The sequence below is a fragment of the Platichthys flesus genome, chromosome 16 (assembly GCF_949316205.1).
Source record: "Platichthys flesus chromosome 16, fPlaFle2.1, whole genome shotgun sequence".
Classification (NCBI taxonomy): Eukaryota; Metazoa; Chordata; class Actinopteri; order Pleuronectiformes; family Pleuronectidae; genus Platichthys; species Platichthys flesus.
In genome coordinates, this window is record NC_084960.1 from 7,488,881 (window position 1) to 7,504,643 (window position 15,763).

Consider the following 15,763-nt stretch of genomic DNA (forward strand, 5'->3'; position numbering starts at 1 on the left):
AGGCAGGCCTAATGAGGCTGAGGCGCAGGTTAAAATCTGCCTGCATGTTACCACCACTCGCACAATCAACAGTTTAAATACACACACTTACTCTTACATGCGCACACACACACACACACACACACACACACACACACACAAACTCACATTCACACATGCACGCACACACTTGTGCATGCATGAAAACATCGCACACATGCAAACCACTCATAGGTTTCATAACCTGTTACTTGGATGAATAAGAACCATTGTTGCTCCCGGCGTAAGTATATTAAAGAAAGAGCAGAAAGTCCTGCTCAACTCTTAATGATGTCGATGATGAACTGAGATATAAATAACAATGCAGACAAATTGTGGTTGAAATTTAAAGCAACAGCCGTCGTGAGCTATTTTTGTTTAATCACTTGTCTGAATAATGAGACAACCCGTTCAAATGAAGCGTGAAATTAATCATAGACTGATGAGAACTCCGTGCAATCTGCTCCGGTTTAAGAAACAAGGCATGAAATGTGTGAAAGAAAAGAAAATCACGTGAGGAAGTCGTCTTGAAATCGACAATGAAAGACATTACTGATCACAAACACACACAAACACACACACGCAGTCACCCTAGTCCGCTGTTGAAATGACACACACACACACACACACACACGGAGGTCTGATAAAGCTTTGAATACAATGTTAAAGGCACTCAAGTAGAGCTCATTTCCATGTGAGTGGTACTGATGCTCCAGCCCTCTGTTGACTGTAATTTACAGCCATATTAAATCCATTAGACCAACATGTGTTTTCAGAATAGTTCTGCCCACAGACAAGCTATTCAGCGTGCTGCAGTCCCCAAATCTCAGACACACACACATGCTTTACATAGGCAGCAAATAAAGAAGATCATGGGGGGATGTGTGGCTGCGTGGCTGCGTGGCTGCGTGCATGTGTGTGTGTGTGTGTGTGTGTGGCATGCAAGCTACAACATGACAGGAAGAGCATCACAATTGTTTCATGAGTAGATCTTTGTAGGGCCCTCTTATCTTCCAGAGCCGGTTTTACTATTTTACTGGTTGCAATGAATTTAGCTCCAGCAAAAGACCTGGTTGTCACTTTGTCTGCCTGTCACACACGCGCACACACACAGACACACACCATCTAAGAAATTAACGATTTTCGTTAGAGGGACTTTCCTTTGGTCCCTATGAGGAGAATGCGTTTTGTGACCGAACACAGTCTTTAAGCACATTAAGGAGAGAATGTATGAAACACAATCTGCAACGAGAGAAACCAATTGTTGGCCATTACCGATGCACTGCTGACATGCTGAGGATGTGTGTGTACACAAATGTGGTCACGGCTTTTCCCCCCAAACCCTGCGTTAGTTCAGCGATTCCACCTCCCACGAAGAGTCAGTTTACATTGGATCACTTTACCGAGACATATCAAGACCTGTGCCTAGAAATCTCAAAAATATAATGCAGTTTAAATTAAAAAGTACAGACGAGACTAAATGATATATCATTATGAGCTTTGGGATCAGCGACATGAAAACAAAACAATATGGAAAAGCATTTATGTTTTGACATTTAAAAAAAATGATTCTCTTAATCTTAGTTCTATATATTTGACTGTATTTGTGTTTCCTTTAAAATGTTCATTATTTCTAACGAATGTTTTGGGTCCGTCTTCGGTATATGTATCGACATTTTCAACCTCTTCATTTTTCAAACTGACAATGGGCTCCATATTTAGTAAATGTATGTGTATGTATGTAACATTTTATCTATTCTCTCTTATGCAACATCACTTCAAGTTTATTGTTTTCAGGTGCAATAGAAAAATATAAGTATTATTTTTTGAAAATCTAGTTTCAACATCATTTTCCTACACATTGTTTTATGGCTATCTAAATCCTGCAAGTTTCTCTATAATCTGTAAAGTATGAAAAACCTCTAATTACATTTCTTCTTTTCTTGGTCAAGGTTTGAAGACATCTTACAAATCATTGTGAATTAAAACAATTAATTATATATCATATGAAATTAGAATTGTTTTAACTCCGTTCCCAGAAGCCATATCTGTCTGTTCTAAGACAGTCATCAGATGAGCTTCTTTGTAACTTGTGGAAAGTGTTGATAAAATATTCTCTCAGCTCTCTTGATAACTGCACTGCAGCAAACAACGTGTGGAATGTTGGACTGGATCTACTTGTGCAGGTACCACTGTGCAAATCCAGTACAACCTGTCAGGAACGTGTGAGAGCTCCTCTCACGAACCCTTTCTCGTCTTTCAGCCACACAGGGAGCAGATGTTGACACACTTCTTCGACACCTTTCATTGTAATTATTCTGTGTACGGCGACAGTGGCGTCACCTCACACAGGGTCTGTTGCTACACCAGCCTAATTAGCAATTAACAGTCATGAAAACATTGTCTATTGTGATTCACTGGGGATATGGGCTGTAAATATGAAAAGAACATTTGAACAAAAGAGAAGAATTCTTTTGTTTTTCCAGAATGGATTTAAAATGAAACAGTTAATGATTTCCAGGTAGATAAAAGAGCTACAGTGTATTTTATGACTGGGACATGATTGTGTTGTTTTGTCGTGAGAGGCGAAGGCAGCTAAAAGACGGACCACACTCAATCTCTCTGTCTTTGGTGCAATGTTATTTTTGCCCTGAGGCCCAGCACAATTAACACCCGTTGCCAACTGGTAGATTGTGTGTGTGTGTGTGTGTGTGTGTGTGTGTGTGTGTGTGTATGAGTGTGTGTGCATGGGAGCGCACATGACTTAACACGTCTGCTCCAGATACATAAAAGGCTTTGATTTGTTCGTTCATTCACGCAAAAATTACTGTTTCTATGACAAACTGTGTGTTTTGCCATAATTATGAATCCACAACATCCACAGATGCATCATGGGGGAAACTACTGTTTGAAAGATTTAGACTCTCATAATTGCCGTCCCCTAATTAATTGCTCTTCAGAAGTTATTTGTCAGAAGATGTAAATGTAAAATACACAGACAGTAAGTGTGTTTAGTTTGGCTCACAAAGAGACACACGCCCACATGCATACACACACACACACACTCTGCTTGCCATACAGCATCTGCTGTAAAACACAAATAACCCCAGATTGATCACTCAGAGGCAAATCAATGGCGTTTAGACATTTTGGAATGTATCAATAAATCAGTTCAACCCCCTGCAACAAGAAACAATAAACCTTTCTTCAGCAGCAATAAAAGAGGAAAGCCTGTTCGATTAATTTATTGCCTCCTCCTGTGCGTGTGTGTGTGTGTGTGTGTGTGTGTGTGTGTGTGTGTGTGTGTGTGTGTGTGTGTGTGCTTGTGTGTGTGTGAGTGAGTGAGTGAAATATGAGTGGATAATCACAGGCCATGGAATTCTTCCGGCAGGTTGGAATGCAGTGTGTGGAGGAATGCGGAACCAGGAAAGTCAAAACAGTGTCCAGTAATGGAACAAGGGGGGGAGAAATGACAGAGGAGTCGAGGAGGGTCCCGGACTCAATATCAGGAGCGAGGGAGAGGAAAAAAGGAGTGGCCAGGAAGTGGAGGAGGACAGGCAGGAATGAGGCGGGAGGTTTATCACACTGGAATGAAAATATTCCCAACCTTTCAGAGGCATCCAAATCTGTCAAAGCAACGGGAGAAGTGTGAATCCAGATCTGAGGCGTCGCTTGAATTTCGAGGCAAAACGAAAAAAGAAGGAAGAAAGAAAGAAAGCAAATCAACCCTGCCTTGTTTGAACATGCTTTTCAGGAACTAAATATATGCATAAGCACTGTGTTTAGGTGTTCTGCTTATTATGAGCCTCCCAAAATCCCAGCATAAAGGGGGTTTACCACAATAATCAGCATTATTCTCCACCTTCTCTCTGCCTCAAACCCCATCCACGTTAGAGCCGCCCATGTCCCACCCCTGATCTCTCCAAATCTGTATAAATAAGGGAATGCTCCCATTTCGATGCACGAAGCAAAAGGAAAAGATGCACGAAAAGATGCGTGAGCCCCCGCATCACAATACAATTCATGGGTGTGAAAATCTCCCCGCCTTAATCCAGAAATCAGTGCCGTGGAAAGAGGGATTTGGGGCTGTCACCGCTAAGCTCCTTGTCCCTGGTGTATTATTGGAGCTGTGGCATGGAGGAGAAACACTGGGAGGATGATGATGCCGCTGCTCACCGCATGTAAACAGGTTCGGGGGAAACAAGCATCTTGTCACAACTGAATTTCCAGGAGCAAACGTAGGAAGAGTGATGGCATCGACGGCCGCGGATTCTTATCTCTGAGCTGCATCTGCGTATGAGTGCTGAGCTGCAATCCACGGAAGAACAAACAGTGTACGCCGGTGTCTGGTGCAGGGAAAAAGCAGGAGAGGATGTCTGCAGAATGCGAATGAGCGTAAGATTATTTATTAGCAGTTTCACACATTCTTATTGTCTCTATCAGCGTGAGAGCAGCAGAGAGATGATGCACGTCACCTGAGACACCCACATTCAGGCCCTGAGATAAACTGTCAGTGGTTAATTAACTGGAAGATTGTGTTTGCATTATTTAAGCGCTGTAGGGTTGTGCACCTAAATCTGCACATTCAAAGCATTATTCAATGCATCACATGGTTTTTTTCAATCTTTTTTTTCCATTCCAGCTCAGAGGTTTTTGGAAACCAGGTATCGTAGCAGAGCTGCAGCCAAGAAACAGTAGAAATGGCGCTTGAGGGATTCGGGAGCAATGCATAAGGCATGAGCTGTGTTGGGGAGGTGAGTGGGTCGCAGCTCCAACCCTGTGCTATTCATAGACCCTGCCGATAACAGGTTGACATCTCTGGGAAAGCAGCAGGAGAGGAGGAGGAGGGGTGGGGGGGGGGGAGCAATAGACAATGAGACAAAGGAGGGGAGGGTGCTGGAGAATTCACCTGTGGAAGAGGAAGAGAAATGAGCTGGGGAGGAGAAGAGGATTTTTTTCGGGGTTAAAAAAAACGGGTAAAACAGAGGATTGTATCAAAAGTCAAATCATCGCCCTGCCCACGTGCACCTGCACCTGCCAGCGCACGACAGTTTCACATCTGACTGTGGGTGACAGCGATGGAGAGAGAGAGAGAGAGAGAGAGAGAGGAGAGTGGCGCAGAAAGGGGTCGGATAGGATGGAGTGAGTGGCAGAAGAAAAGACACGTGTTTGCCCGATGTACAGTATTTTAAGTGAATGAGCTAAAGAAATATGGACGAGCATCTTCCCACCATGCACCATGAAGTGTGAAAATAAACTTGTGATGCGACGAGGCGACGGACAGACACACAATATGGAGCTGCAGCGACGGGCCACAATAAACCAGAGCTGCCTCACTCAGCAGCGGCCTGGTGTGACTAACTCAAACTCCTGTCATGTGTGAGCCGTGTGACCACAGCCTGTCTGCATCAGCAATCTCACACAGAGCCTCACACTCCGCTCCGAGAGAAACAACATCGAAATCCTCATGCACGTTTACTGTATGTCCAGCGATCCGCCCAGCGTCCAAAGGCCAAGCAGCCGTCCCTCCTGTCGCTCGGCTTTCCATTATGCATGTCTGTCTGTCTGTCTTCCAGGCTGCCTGTTCAGAAGTGGGACTTCGAAGGCCGAGTGTATCCATTGACAAAAAGACATATCTAGAGAAAACAAGATCACAGAAGGAAATATTTGATTCTTTTGTTGGGAAGTGAAACCGTAGATGCTGCTTTCAGTTGTCAAATGCATCCATCTGACATGGGTTTGAAACATAGACTGTATTTAAACATGGAGGACTTGGCAGCTCCCGAAAGGTGAAGCCAAAGCGTCTCTAACGCCCCCTGGGGGCTGGCTGCATCATAGCTAGCCTCCTCCATGCGAGTAAACCAAATGGACCAAACTAAACAGTCAAAGATGGTTTCTGTCATTTTAGGTTGTTGTTATCACATTGATGCTTGTTCAAATTGTCATGTTTCTGATAAGGTTAGTTTATTTTTGTTTTTTGATTTTAAATATAAATATGGGGTAAAACATGATTGACAGCTGAGAATCACTCATGATTGGTCCAGTACTCGCTATCGCCGTCCATCCCACTGTGATTATTATATATTATTATTATTATTATTATTATTATTATTATTATTATTATTAATAATATATATACGGATTTTAGAAACTTTTGCGTGTGAGGAAGAGACATGTCGTCCATCTTCATATACAAGCCAGTACACAAGGCCAAATGTGGTCCATGCGACAACTGGATACACACATATTAATTTGAGCACATCAGATTCTATTCTGACCAAACATCTGCTGACTTTGCCAGAGAATCTCTCACCGATCCCTGGTATCACCTGAACGTCTCCGCCTCAGATCGGCTCCCTTTCACCGCTTCACCCCTCATCACAGTGTCCGTGTTCTTCCCATGGAGGAGCCCTGCCAACGCAGCAAAGCCCCCCCCCCCCCCCCCCCTCCCCTCCCCCCCCCTCCCCCCCCCCCTCCATGCCAACGGAAATGGTTGTTTCTAAATTAGCTGCACTGGCTGCATTCCTCACCTAAAACAAAGCCGTTGCTGTTCAGCACATTAAGGCGATCATGCAACAGATACCAGCTCCCTGCTGAAACAGACTCTAATCCGTCTTTTCATGCCGGCCTCTTGGTCGTCATCCAGTTGTGCCGGACTTGACAAGCGATCTCCCCTGGGCATACGCACCCTTGTTTTTTCTGGCCGTAATAATAATAGTGATAATGCATTTTATAAATAACACATGTTTCATTAAATGCAAAACTCAGAGGGGAAATGGAAGGATAAGGCCGCGAGGTAATTAAAAGCAGGTAAAACAACAGGGAGAAGGCAGAATCTGTAGCAGAGGGCGAATTAGAGGTCGGCCTTTTAATGACATCGAAATACTGTGATAATGTTTAAGGATTTCTCTAATAAGTCGAGCGTCTGATGTGCCGTTGGGAAGCGGGCTGCAGAGGTTCAAAGTCCAAACCCCCTGTGATTCCCATTAGACCTGGAGGCCGGGGGGATTTGACCGTGCGCTCAACGTGATGGTGCAAACAGAGGTTATGCTCCCCCTTTTTGTCACATCTGTATACATCTGTCCAACTAAGTTTCACTCTAACTCACCCTCCTCATATTTTCTCCTTCTCCTCGCCCTCCTCCCACCTCTCGCTCTCCGTCTCTCTCTCTGCCTGAGCCTGCCCCGACCCAGACGTCTGTTCCCTGTCTGAGCTCCTGCCAGATTCCTGCAAGGGGAGGAATGCACGGGAGGGCCTCGCCGAGCAGCAATTAACATCTCGTCGGTGCTGCGCCCACACCTATGCTGGATGCTTAATGATGGCGTATTCATGAAAAGCAAATATTTGCACGGAAAAGCTGTCTCCCAGCGACCACCGAGTGGAAGGGGAAGATAATTGAAAGGAGCTTGCGGCACTTCTAAAAAAAAAAAAAAGAAAAAGAAAAAAGGGAGATTAAAAAAAAATGGAGGGCTGAGATAAATGGAGGGCTGCACTTTAAAGAGGCTGTTGGTAGTGAGAACCCTGTGAGGAGTGTGTGGTGACAGGAGAAACCCCTCTCTGTGGGGGCGAGCAGCACATGCTGAGAGGGCACCAGCAACAGGGGAAGAAGTCCTGCCACATCAATGTGGAGAGAGACCAGAGAAAGCAGGACAAGAGAGAGAGGAGGGGGAAGGGGTGACAGGTAGAGGGGAATATTCTTTTTTCAGCAGATTGAGAAATCAGATATGGAAACCCATTTAAACAGAGAGGGAATTCGCCATTGACAAAAGACCGCGAGATGGAGAGGAGGCGATGATACTGACGGTTTTCCAAGAGGAGCAGACTGCCTGCCGTCCTCCATTTCCCCAAAGAACATCCCTCCCTACTGCTGCCCCCAGCTGGGAGTGCACTCACACACACACACACCCACACACACATCCAGATCCAGCCCGGCTGTCTGGTTGGGGGAGGGGAGCGCCGAGATGCAGGGAGACGGCGAGGGATAGTGATGGAGAGAGGAAGAGAGGCTCTGCAAGGAGAGCAGGGCGATGAAGTCGGATGCAGCAGGGAGGGGAGGAAAGGAGCGATGCGGAGGTTGAGGAAGAAAGAGGGAATAGAGAGGAAGAGGAGGAGAGAGAGAGGGGAAAGGGGACGGCGATACAGAACAACAAAAGAGGAAGAGAAAAATGTATGTTACACATGGCGTCTCTGTGTGTGTACGCCTCCACCTGCACTGCAATGTTAACACTGTAAATCACCCACCTGACTCAGCAGCATCCCACACACCCACACACACACACACACACACACACCCACACACACCCCCACACACACCCCCACACACACCCACACACAAACACACACACGCCTCAATTCATCATCCATGGTCTCCTTCTTGCCGCCACACACACAGAATTCCAACCAAATCCCCCTGCAGAGAAGTAACTCAGGAGTCAACACCTACTCACACACAATGCTCCCGCTCCTCAAAAACACACTTAGACACATCACCCCCCCCCACACACACACACACCCCCTTCCAAGCACACACACATACATATCTGTGCACCCGTTCAAACACACACACACATGCAGTTCTAAATGAGACAGCTGGAGCTATCAAACCAAAGCCTCCTTCAGATGGATTTGAGAAGTGGGCTTTACCGTATCATCTGCCAGCACACTGCTGGGAATGAGACGTCACATTCATAACAGCCGATGGCCTTATAAGGCAGTTATCTCTCCCTCTCTCTCTCCCCCCTACTCCATCTCACTTTCTCCCCGTCCGCTGGAGGGGGGGGGGGTTGGGATGAGTGGTTTCAATTATGTGCGACAAAGACCAAATTAGGCACCTGGCAATTTCAATATGGCCTCTTTCTCTGCATTAAGCTGATAGGATGTGGTTTGGATGGGGTGGGGGGGCGGTGTGCTTGCATGCACGCACAGGCTCCTGGACAGACACATGCACTCGTTTTGCACGGCGTTAAAGAAAATTGCAATTTTTGAAAATAAGAACATTTAAATTCTCATTGTTTCAGCACCTTGCAGACGAATGGACGACACTGAGCAGAAAGTGAGAGTGAGATGTTCTCTTTTACTTGTATCAAGGAAAAGCAAACACTGCACGCTGCCGTGCACATTCCATTATGGCGGCGATACAAAGGCTCAGCAGCAGGCCGTGATCGATCCACCCACTGCAGCTCGGAGGGCACATTGAGACTTTACTCTCATTGACGACTGCACAATCAATGGCAGCTGATTACTGGCTGGAGGAGCTAGCTGGGGTGTCTGACACGGCTCTGCTGCTGCCACCGCTTTGTTTCACACACACAAACCACAGTGAATAAACACAAGGTACACACAGTAGCTGCTCTCATGTGCAGACGTTCGCTCTCACACACACAATAGTGTACAACTGCACGCCCACACCGACTGCAGTGTAGATAATCTCTCTAATGAGGGAGAGGGCGGCTGCAGCCGTCATCTGTCAGACTGTGCGGCCTACACACAGGGCAGCCGGATATGGATTTCCCCACAGAATTAACTCATAGAGTGAGTATGCAGTTTTTTTATTTAAATGTTCTTTCCCTCAATTTGGTTTAGCACCATCCGACCGTAAAGACAACCATTATCTCCTGACACCATATTTGAACACACCGAGTCAAGAATGGAAAAATCAACTCTTGGTCGCGTATGAGTGTGCACTCAACCATCCCCTTTTTTCCATCTCCATGTATGGTGCTGCTGTGTAGCAGTGAGGGGACCGGCGAGGCTTACTGTTCCTCTCGGTCTCTGCACCTCACAGGCAGCTCGGCGTCTGCACGGCTCTAATCCACTGAGCTGCTGAGGAAAGAGTGCTGACGGTGCCCTTTTCTGCCGAATATCCCCTAATCCAGCTGGCTGCGGGTCGGGGGGAATAATCCTGGATTAGGGAACTCCTCCTCGTGGAGCGGCCATGGGGTCCCTCATGGGGGCCCCGTCACAGTCAGCTGTGCCTGAGGCGCAGTGCCTTTTCACATTGGGAGAGAATGTAACACCCGATCCAAAGACAGGCCAATAGTGTCTGATTAGGACTGAATTGCATCAAACCGCCTCGCCATGTCGCCCTGAGGGGAGCTGCTGCTTACCAGAGATGAATAATGGTAAAGAGGGATAATGGTGGATAGGCCGTGTGATGTTACAAGTGCTTTTCATTTGAGGTGACAAAGATATGGAATCAGGAATGCGAGGAATTGAGCCTCCAACGAAGCACTTTGTTGGCACAGGATACACCCTAATTGGTGCATTGTTGGAAATGGCAGCTATTGTCTTATTGAGAAGCCTGGCGTGTGTTTTTGTGTGTGTGTGTGTGTGTGTGTGTGTGTGTGTGTGTGTGTGTGTGTGTGTGTGTGCCCACCTTAAACTTCCTTCCTTTATGCATGTATTCTTTAGGGAGAAGAATGTTTCTCAGACACATTTGTGGCACAAGCGAGGAATCAATGCATTCACCCTAAAAGGATCAAGTTATGACACCTAGCTTATTTACACACTTTTCAATATATTTCAGCCCTTAATCGGTGTAAAAAATAAATAAGTAATAACATAGACGTTCACAGTTACGATAAAAGACTTTGTAGGTTATGGGCCGCAGAGATTCTCCAGACCTTTAGTAATGAGTAATAAATGATTCATGTCACACTGAGATTGATCACAACTCAAAAGAGACGTCCCAAACCTCTGAGGTGAGATGACACGGAAGTGGAAAAGTCTTCCTCGCCACACGTAGAGAGTGCAGATGTCATTACATATTAAATAAAAGCTTTCAATGTCTTTACATCGATCCGTGATTAAGGCGAAAAGGCAATTTATATCACCTTCTACGTACTGGCTGCCAGGCTCAGGTATGGATGTGACCGAAAACAAGTAAATGGCAGAATCTGTATCTCGGTGGCTGTGGTAACGATTGATCCCGAGGCTCAAACCGAGGGAACGGAGCGTTATTAGCTCCTCAACCCGCTCAGTGATCAACAGGCTTTCTGTGCACATGACGCCCTCCCTCGGCGCACAATCACCAGTTTATTTACATGCATGGCCGCCCGAGAGAGACTGGAGCTTGCGTCAGTGCACATGTCCCACACGGCCCCAGTGAAGCACAACAGGGGACATCAGGGAGTCCTAATGCCGCGTGTGGACACATCATGGCAACATTACCGATGGTTGCCAAGATGATTCGAAGTTGAAGATTGTGAATTTCATCAGCGACGGTCGGTTGTGAAGAAAGGAAAACTTTAAAATATCCACTTTTACTATTCTATTTTCTATTTCTTCTTATAAAACACATTGTCAAACCTATATCAAATTAAACATTATTCATTTTTTTACAAGATCATCTCTTGTTGTAGCCATATGTTGATGAAAATGTGACCCCTCATCACACGCCACAGTGATCAGATTCATGGTGAACACATCAGCATTAGTCAACAAAGAGAACTGAGATGACTTCTGATTTCATTGAGTTGAAAATGTTGATAAGTCATTTGTTTTTATGCGAGAAAAATAAAATTAAATATCAGAAAAAGTTCATTTTCAATGTTTTACTAATCAGGGAGTTTTTAAAATAGTTTTTTCATTTTTTATTGTAATAGAGAGTAAATGCAAAGCTGTGTCTCAGTGACTCATTTATTCTACCAGAATATGAAAACACACACACACACACACACAAAAACACACACACACACATTAGGCACTATTTGATGTGACTTCTATTCATTGTGGACAATCTGACCAAAACACTACCCCTAACTTTAACCATCTCAAATTCATGCCTAGCCCTAACCTTATCCAAACCACAATTCACATATGACCTCTCACCTTAACCAGGACTTCAGAAATTAGGTCTGGCTCATTAGGACCGAGCTTTTGTACCCATGAGGTTTACTGGTCCTGACAGGGGCGTTGTTTATACTGGAAAAGCTCCCAAAGAGGGAGGAAAAACCAGTACACACACACAAACGCCAGCATGAAGACCAACGGTGGCGAGGGAGAGGATCTGAAAGACACACATGATGATGCATATGTGTTTGCATACACGTGCACGCACACCGACACACACACATACACCTGCACTCTATGCCTGCGTCTCTCTCACCAATTACAAAGTTAATGCAGCACATACCACGCTCGCCAATCCATCATAACACCTGGGACATATCTCCGAGGCGCTCACCATGGAAAAGACTCCACAACAAGCCGGGAGCTGTAAAATACACAGGACGTCACAACATATATCTTCACCCCCGTCACCCTCAGTCCTCCGAGTCAACTGCCCCCCCCCCCCCCCCCCCCCCCCAGGTTTGCCTGCAGCTATTCTGAGAAACGCCTCATTTTCATTTCAATCTTCTGTGCAATATAGCGCCCAGCTGCCGTCTGCGCCGACTCCTCACCTAACGCCACTAACAGTTGAAAAGAGCAGTGATGAGACCGGCGTCAGAGCGCCTATTACAATGATAAGAGGGCCCAGTCAATCTATTTGCATTCAGGGGTGAAAAGACATCTATTCTTGGGCTCCTTCATACATGAATGGAGAGAAGAGAGTGGATGATACAGGTGGCAGCGACCTGTGCATGTCTGCTGTCACACTCAATCACTTACCCTATAGCAAAAGGTATCAGTACAAGCAAATACCAGTCAAGCTGTAGCGGTTTTCTTTCGGTGCTGAGCCTCCTCTGAATATATAATTTTGGAGGATCGTGTGAGAGCCGAGCTGAATGGGAACTTTAACAGAGCAGCGAGGCAATAAGTCAGGAGAGCAGATTCTTTCTTAAGCCGTTACAAATCACGGCGGCAGCAGCACATGGTTTCTCATTCTTACAATATGTCGTCCAGAGTAAATTCAATAGGTGTCGACCCCACGTCTCTCATCTGGTTTCTCCATGTCTCCAGTTTGTAACTCGGATCTGATGCAACTCTGACACACAACTCGACAATCTTCAGATCTTCATTCGTCAGCAGCAGAGGTCCATATTCAATTAGGAGACTTAAATTATGGAATGACCTTTGATTCCTATTGCTCAGGGATCAAAGCATGCGTATGAAATCATTCATCCCCCTCAACACTAACACACACACACATATTCAGGTTTTATCTGAAATTTTGGATTTATAATAGTGTTGCTGTTTTTTGTTTTCAGCTATAGTTATAGTTATTTTTGTTGACTCTCATGGGTAAAGTCTTATTATTATCTGCATGTGATTATTGTCTTATTTCATGAATTTATAAAAATACTTAGGCAGAGGTTTTTAAATAAGCCCACTGGGCTGCAGTGTATATTATTATTTGTAATTTTTCTTTGTATATTTCGATATCTGCTAAATAAATCTAATCCAGAACTTGAATTGGTGGAGTTTTCTAACTGTGTAATGTAAACCATCGTACGAAATGGATTTTCAAGTACATAACACTGATTTATCATTGCACTGTACATGACAAGAACTCCTCCGGGAAAATAAAATGTGAATTGTTTCTCAGAAATTTCCTGCCAGAACTTGCATCGGGAAACAGGGAAATCTGCATGCACGCTATGTCTTTCCATACGGTTCTATCAAACGCCTAAATCCCAACAGCAATGCAGCATGAGGCGGTCGTCTTATGCTGTCATTAGACGCTGATGGATCAGGCTGCTGACTGTACCCCTGGAAGGTCCATTAACACCTCCAGAGGGGAGAGCCCAGCCCCCTCCATAAACAGCCCAGCCGGGGGGTCCATCCTAATGGGCTAAAGCTCATTCCCAGCCTGGCCTGCTCCAGGTGTGGATGCCGAGCGCCGTAATTGAAAATTAGGGGGCAATAACCCGGCGTTCGATGCAGGGCCTCACAACCGGCGAGTGGCCCGGGCCCCCACACTGTCGCTCAGTCAGAGGGGGAAAGGAGAGAACTGTGGGGGAGGAGGAGGAGGAGGAGGAGGAGGAGGAGGAGGAGGAGGAGGAGGAGGAGCTGTATTCCAACGAAGGGAGCTAAGTGTTGGCTTATTTGTATAGGTGCTTTCTTGGAAGCAATAAAATGTACACAGCACCTGCAACGGCTGAAAGAGCAGAGAAAGAGTATCTCACCACAAAGAGCCTCCAAGTGCTTTGCCTAGGTGACTGATAGCGTGTGTGTGGCGCATGTGATAGTGTCCTTAGTGAGGCTGTAACACCCCGAGGACAACAGGTCGGGTGTTTCATTCCACACACTCGCTTTGGACTCGACGCTCTTATCAATCGTAACAACGCACTAAAACTGGTCTAATCTAATGCTGCGTGGAAATAAGCAAAGTGGCTCCAACGAGCGCCGCGGCCGTCAGGTGAACTTTACGGTGGCGTGATACGTTTTTTATGACGCCAGCTGTCCGTCCTGTCCCCCACACTTACAGTCATTTCTTTTAATCTGTGGATAAAAACTCTATTAGTCACTCAAGGAGGAGGCCACGGATTTGAGTAACGAGAAGTGGCATTTTATTCATTTATGTATTTATTGTCATTTTCCCTCCATCTTGTTTTTCTGCCATAGAAACGCATTAGCCCTGAGAGAGGCTATCAATCAGGGGCTAATGGGTTGTAATTGCAGGGAGGCCGGCCCCCCCCCATCAGAGGCAACAGGGTCTCTGGATGGCAGAATAATCACGCGTACAGTAGAGAATTGCTTGCAATGGATTGGGTCCCTGGGGTAAAGGTTGAGGTAATTTCCAACTCATTTTCTTTTTGAAACCCATTATACTCATCCCGGTGATGTCCTGCATTAATCATGATGGTTAATATAGTGAGTGGTTAAAACAGAGAGACAGGGAGGAGAGGAAGCCACACTGAAACCACTACTTAGTCACTGGATGTTGAGGAAGTGCGTCGACCGTGGCCCAAAACATACATTCGGTATCTTCTCTTGACTTCAACACAAACAGGGTTTGACGTTTTGTTTTCCTGGAACAACTCTCAAGTAAATCTGAATACCTGCGCTACTGGAGCAATATTACCCAAAGAACACTCCCTAAATCTTTCCTTTTCATTTTCGAGGAAACAGCCACCTGACTGTGGTGTCTGATGCTATCTCCACAGCTGGCCGTGTCAGGCGGTTGGGCCGCCTCACACACACAAACACACACAAACACACACACACTCAAACAACCACAACAAGTAGCAGAGGCTGATAAGACTGCCAGATCGTTTAGGGTTAAACTCTGGGAAACGCATCGTCTGCCTCCGCTGCCTTTTCTCATGGGAGGCCTCGTATTGTTTGTCAGAGAGCTGCAGAGAAAATCCCCCGTGAGCCAGAATTCACACCTCGTTCTTTTCATCTTTGCAGAGTTTAAAGGCAGCACACTTAAAAACAACATCATATTTTATAGCTGTTCAGGGGAACGTGGGAGTCTTTGTGCTCTGGCCTGGAAGGACGACAGCCCGTCATGTGTAATTCTGATGTTTTAGAGATAAAAGCATTACACATAACTGCATTTTTATTAAACAGTTTTATGGGAGACCCTGCCTCTTGACTAGATTCAGCTGATATTGGCTCCAGACAGCCCTGCAGGCCCCAAAAGGAACAGTGGTCTGCACAGTGGCTAACAAAATCTAGAAAAGGCCAACAAATGAGCCCCTTTGCAAGTGAAACCAATATTTCTCCACAAGCAGAGATAACTGCAGCTACAGGAACGCCACTGAAACATTATCAACTGTAATCTATCAGCACTGCAGCAGTGTGAAAGATGAATCACGACGGAGTGCTGAGGAGACTTCACAAAGGACCACAGCTTATA